The 6,651-nt window shown below is 32.5% G+C and overlaps 1 long non-coding RNA gene across 2 annotated transcripts; it reads left to right on the top strand.

Annotated features, from left to right (window-relative positions):
- LOC147508503 (uncharacterized) lies at positions 1–2,910 on the top strand. Of its 2 annotated transcripts, XR_015216377.1 has the most exons (4): positions 1–154; positions 482–725; positions 1,053–1,110; positions 2,489–2,910. It is a non-coding gene; the product is annotated as an uncharacterized LOC147508503 (long non-coding RNA). The 2 variants fall into 2 exon arrangements; XR_015216376.1 differs by having other exon boundaries at positions 1–725.
- Positions 2,911–6,651: the final 3,741 nt, after the last annotated feature.

The raw sequence follows: 6,651 nt of genomic DNA, 5'->3' as shown, positions 1-6,651 counted from the left end.
TCCCCCATTTTTTGAGTACTACTCAAGAGCCAATAACCAATTCTGTTTCCTCATTCAATTATTAGTAATACTTTTCATCATTCAATTATTAGAGTCCTAAACGTATCTTGCTTGAAACTTTAATACTTTCAATTAAAACCCCAACTATCCACGGGTAAAAATTGCTTCTCTCAAGTCTCAACTCTACCAGTATAAAACCCCGATTCGCCAATATCTCTCCTCAACACAAAATTACTTGCTGTAAACACTATTTCATCTAGAAGGAGTAGAATGTACCACTTTTGAATTTGTTTTTAAAACACTATATCTGTCTTGATTTCTATACTGACATTTCTTCCTTATTTGTGATTGTTAAATTTTGTGATTTTTTCTACCATGAAAGTTCCTCTTCCTATTGTAAATCAATGACACATCATTCTTTACATTTTACCTCTTTATTTGTTGCATTTCCTCTAACTTATTTTGTTATTTGGCATGTCAGAATTTTGAACTGTTTGGGTACCAAATCCATATTGCCAAGGTCACCAGTCCTATTACCATGTAAGTGGCTACCACCATCGCTGTCTTTCATTACAAGGAATATTGACGGTGGTGTGAAAGGGAACCCAAGACCTGTAGCCATCGGAGTTGAGTGCAGGGACAATGCAGGGCAAGTTGTAAGGCCCTTAAGCATTTCTGTTGATGTCGTCATTCGATTTGGCTACTTAAGATGGAGGAACCCCATAGTACGTATTTGCTTATGTTTCTTGCTTTCTAGATATATATCACCATTTATGTGTGAAGGAGATCGCTTAATTAAATAGCATGATGAAAATAACTTGCTCCATCTATAATTTATCTATGATTAGTTTCAAAAACAGTTCCTCCAACATTTTGTCAAAATTTTAAACTCAATTAAAAAAAAAAATTGTTATCATATATGTTAATAAAATTCAAGGACATTTTGATATTTGGCTAAAATAAGTTCAAAGGCCACAGATTTTCATACATTTAATATTTGGCTAAAATATGCTTTAATTTATATTTCTAATGTTTATTTGATATGCTCATAGAGAATGAAGTGGCAAGCAAATCAGGATTGACATGGTACTTGAATACATAACTGATGCGGTAAGGATCTTTTGTTACATTGCTTTGATCATTAAATGAATACTTTGTACTGTTGTGTGGATTTCTATTAAAATTTAATTGGATCTTCTATTAAATATAACGGATTCATTTAGTCGTAGAAATTGATATCAATATTATATAATACTGATGTAGAATGCATTCTTTTAGTAATTACTAACTACCTAATTCAATCTTTGCAACTATTTACTAACGGGCTCATGAATTTGATGCAACAAACCAATTGGATTGAGATCTTTCACATCAACATCCTTAACAATGAACCCGACATGGCCTCCAACAGGGGCTCCTAGAGAACTTCTTGATACATCTCATCAAACTTAATTTGGCCAGTCCAATGGGAGTAAAGGTCGCAACCATCACTACTAGGTACTAAGTGCCTAAGTGGCACAATATACCATTACCACCGTACTAATCATGACTTTTTGTTTAAGTGGCAATCTCTTTTTAGAAGTTTATAAAAAAATGTCTGTGTATATGTAGCCGAAATGTGCAGAAGACATTGGAATATATACGCGACTTTGTAGAAAGTAAGGATGTTATTGTTGTTTTATGATGGATTGGTGATGGAAGTAGGCAAGTAGTATAGCTGAATAACCAAACCCTAGGATTCTTAACATTGTTAACAAGAAAGCTAGACAAAAGTCTTTGGATGCATCAAGACTTGCAATGAAATGTTTATTTCGATTACTTTATTTTGCATTCGAGTGTTTCAATTGGGGACATGTGTATGACTTAGATAGTTTTAAAACCCCTTTGAGGCTAATTCTCAATAACATTTAAGTGCTTTTACAAGGGTTGTATTAGAAAAAGTTCACTAATTACCAAAAAAAAAAGTTGTATTAATAGTTATTACATTTGAATTTCTACACCAGGCCATCTGAATTTTGAAACACCATTTCCACACAATTGTCATGATGGGGGACACGGGTGTAGTGTGGATCATTTTGAATGGAGCATTTAATATTGTAAATTAAACGATTCATTTAATAACACACTTACTGACTCCAAGGGTGTAACTTGAAAATTAAGGGGTTGGATTAAATTTTCCGATAAAAGAAACGCCCAATAACATCAGGTTAAAGTGGGCTGGCGGTTTACAAGGGTTTTACATCTTAGCACTCTCCAAGAAATGTAAAAGAAAAATAAAAGAATGGAAATATTCTAAAATGGTTAGTTCTTTCAGCAGCTACAACACATGGTTCGTTCCTTATCTCTTTTCTGAAATGCATTGAAAGGTCCCTCTCCATTTTTTTTTTTAATTTAGTTGGGTTCATCTTTATTTGTGATTGAATTTTCCAATTTCTTTCATGGGCGTACACTGTAGTGATTGGAATTTATGATACTGACTTTGGAGCAGGAAGAAACAAGACTACTTTCAGCAATATCGACTCGAAGGCAAACTTCATATAGGACAATGTTTCATACCAACACCCTTTGTCTTATCCTCTTCGGCCCGGCTTCAAAAATTATCGGTTTGTAATTAGAATTTGTAATACAAAAGATGACGAGCATTTGATAAAAAAATCAACTTTAGTTTCTATTGTTTTGATTTTTGGTTCATCAATACCATTGTTTTGCATATAGACATGGTTGTTTGCACTCACAGGCCACAACCTTCCATATATAGGAAACCAAGTGAGACTCATATATTTTTAATTTCAGGTGCATTAACATCTAAACGTTCTTGGTGGTATTGAAAATTCGTGGGTATTATGGGTTTTAAGATTTGGACTTTTCACTAGCTGGAAGTATTGGTTTGATTTATGGTTTTGTTGGGGTATTACCTAGAATTGAAATTGATACAGTTTGATACTAATCAATCAAAGTAGTTAGAGTTATTAAGTCTCGAATATTTGATAAATTTTTTAGCTTTAGATTCTTTTTCTTTTCTCCATTTTTAGCAAAACATGTTGCTTCTTTTCCCACTTCAATAGATTTAGGCCATATACATTGTGATAATTTTTTTGCTTCTTTTACGAGTTTTTCTCATCTGAGGGTATGGCGATTCAGCCTTACCAAGATCTTGATAGCTTATGTAGAGGAACAGATGAGGGGAAAATAAGGGGGCGACATTACAAGAGTGATATGATGGACTCCACTAATTTGAAAGATAAAAAACAACTCTTGGGCCTAAAATTTCTGCTATTGGATTCTAAGGTAGACACTATTCAGGCTTCATACTCATTGGTATTTTAAAGTTTGTGTTGCATCACTACTTTATTTTTTCCAGTTGCGGGCAACTAATATATTCGCCGAAATTTTCATCATGGATAGGAAGCAGTAGCATAGTTTTTCTCCCTGATTTAATTAGGAAGCAGTAGCTAGCAAGGTAGGTGTTAATGCTCCTTGATAGAGTTTTTTGAGTGGTAGAAGATTACATGGACTAGAGGTATATGAGAAGCTATGACAACCATTTTATTCTTACTTATTGCTTTATTGGCTTCTTTGACATAAAGAAAAATTTATTGTTCCAATCTGTACCAAAATACTTGATTTGTTAAATCTACAATGTCCAGGTGCCAGATCCAATTTCATTGTGCCAAATTTGGTTTTTACAAAACAATTTGAAGTTTGGGAATAGATATATGAATTGGTTGAATTGGGTGTAAACATGGCTACTCAATGGGTATACGTGGCTAAGGGAGGTATACGTGGCTTGAAGTTTGTGGGTAATGAGAAAGGGGTATTATATGTTAACTGCAGTGGGACAATTATCCATTTTTTTTATAAAGTGTTGAAGGGTGCAAAACCTTTTTAGTTCCAAGTACTTATAGCTTATTACTTTCCAGTAATGGACACATATTTTGTTTTGGGCATATAGTGTATACGCTTTATTGGTTAGTTTTTAATAAAATAATGAAGTATGGGAGTAAATTGCTGACTAAACAAAAGCTTGGAAGTTCAATCCCTCTTGAGATAGTTTGCAACATTGAGTAGGAGTCTCGATCAATTAAACAACTATTTGTGCTTACTATATATTTGACACATGTTGTTGTTGTTGTTGTACGTTGAAATTAAAGGAATTGTAATAGGTCATTCATAATCCGTGATGATTATTTTTTCTTTGCTTTGAAATATTGAAGCAATTGTTCTCTCTTTGTTAATGGACTTAGATTAGTTCGATGAAGACAAGTGTACAAGAGAACCAATACATAAACTTGAGGAGTAAGGATATACCAAACCAAAATTAAGGTCCACCTATTCATTTGACTATCTAATATTCTCTTTTCCTCTTCCAATAGTTGCCCACATATATTTTCCACTTGCCCTTTTACTAAATGAAGAAGAATGCACTCTTTATTTTTTGTGACATTGGAGATTGCTATGGCAAATAAATCTTCAATTAATGGTAAGTTAGTTGTCTCTAGAACCAATTTTAGCTTGGGAATGATTTGGGCATATTCATTGTAGTCAAGCTTTACCATTTGAAATCAGATTTTTTTTTTTTTTTAGTGTGTTAAGTGACTTCCACAATTGATTTCCAAGATATAAAATCATTTTCTTTTCTTTATAGATTTTGAAATGGAATGAATGTTTTTTTTTAATGCTAACTAATTTTTTTTAAAGATATCACTTTTGTGTTGATGTCATTATTCATCCTCTATTGTTGGATTAATTGGTTTCACGATTGGTGTTATGTACAACCAAAATTTTCATAAGGAAGTGTAAATAGGTTTTCACAACTCCCATACCTATTTTGGGAATAGAGGTACACTTTTGCAGCTCTTTTTCACAATACAATAAAGTTGGGAAAAAACCTATGAATTATGGAATTTTTATGGTATGTGACATCGATACCATTTTTAAATCAACTAGGAACAAAAACAATTACTGTAATGAAGATTCTTTTGAGATTTGACATAGTTAGTACTATTGTTGATGGTTAGATGAGTTCTTGTGGTTACTTCCAAATAAAGTGGAAATTTCACTAAGATTAGTAGACTCACCGAGCTTAAAGTTAGTGATGTTAAGTTTCTCCTTTTTTTTTTCCTGATAATCCTCGATGAGAAATTTAGCCTCCTAAAGTCTAACATTATTCTTTTCAACATGAATACAACACCTACAACATTGGAATGTATGTGTATTCACCCAGTTGCAACAAACACAGCTCAATCAAGAATGCCCAAGAGAAATTAGTAGAAGTTGTTAAGGCATGACAAGTAGGTATACCACTAGCCTTCTTGCCCATCAAATATAAGATAAATTGTGGAAATTGATGAACCTCCCAAAGCAATTGACATGTATGTACTTTAGCATTTTTTTGGATAATCATCGTTGAAGCTTGACCTTATGGGTTGTTGTACCTTGGATGGTTTTACTTAATGTATAATTAGTTAATGTTGTATTGTTGTGTACTTTATTTCATCAAAGTTTTTTACTTTATCTGTGCAATAGTTGGCTCATCTGTATTGAAGTTATATGTGATATTTGGTGGAAGTCATTGTTGTACAAGTTATTTGCAGATTGTAAATAGCTTAACCATATATTTTGCCTTTGTCTGCAGTATACTTCAATAAAGAGTTTTTTTTTTTTTTTTTTGCAAAATACATATATTAAGTGAATTTGATGACTTATATTAACTTTCTTTTAATTTTTAAGCACAATGTGCATCAATCAATAAATGTAAATACAACTGTGCCGAAGGCACGGGTTATACCTAGTATATAATAAAGCAGCTTGGTTTTTTATGCATTTAATTATATCAAACGGTCCAGGAGAAAGTAGTTTTGGGAAATCTAACAGTGAGATAATCTAATCGAAATTATGGGTATTAAAGTCAATTTATGTTTTAGGAGTTTTAATTTTCTTAAACTATTACTAATCACTCGAAAAAGTAGTTAAAAGGAGATTGCCTTTTGTTAATCTCTTCGTGGCGTCTTCATCTTCTCTCCCTTTCTCTATAAAGCAAAAGGTTTTTTCTTCCCAAGTAGCAAGGGTCTATTAGTTAGTTTATCTCTAGAAAATAATATATAGATGGTGTTGTTCTTAAAAAAGTGGAGTGTGTTCCGTAATATCCTAAGTATAACAGAGTTCCCCCAGTGTAGAAATTTCTCTATAATTGTCGTTCTCTTTCTTTTGATAAATTTTTGAACTGTGTTAGTTGTATGAGTTTTGGAAGAGTGTTCCGTAGCCAGCAAGCACTATAGACAGTATTAATTCCGCTTGCATTTTTGCAAAAAAATAAAAATAAAAATAATCTTTTTATTTTTTGGGTACCATGCTTACAATCCCAAACTTCGATGGAATTGGTGCTATTAGTCTATTAGGATCAATATTTATTTATTTACAAATTAGGATCATTGCAAGCTAGCTATATGCATGCAATACATGTACATGCTTCATTATATTGCTTCTTCTCTATCTTTTTTAACAAATTATTTTTTCTGATCTCTTTAAGATTTTCCTTTCTTTATTTTTTTAAGTGTCAAAAAGTTGAAGAGAACCACAGCCCATACGCCACTAAGGTGTCATGTGTAGCATTGTAACACCTCGAGATAATTACGTGTAACATCTTATATT

The sequence above is a fragment of the Coptis chinensis genome, chromosome 3 (assembly GCF_015680905.1).
Source record: "Coptis chinensis isolate HL-2020 chromosome 3, ASM1568090v1, whole genome shotgun sequence".
Taxonomy (NCBI): domain Eukaryota; kingdom Viridiplantae; phylum Streptophyta; class Magnoliopsida; order Ranunculales; family Ranunculaceae; genus Coptis; species Coptis chinensis.
Note: the sequence above shows the minus strand (reverse complement) of the source record. Positions and strands in the feature narration are given on the sequence as shown.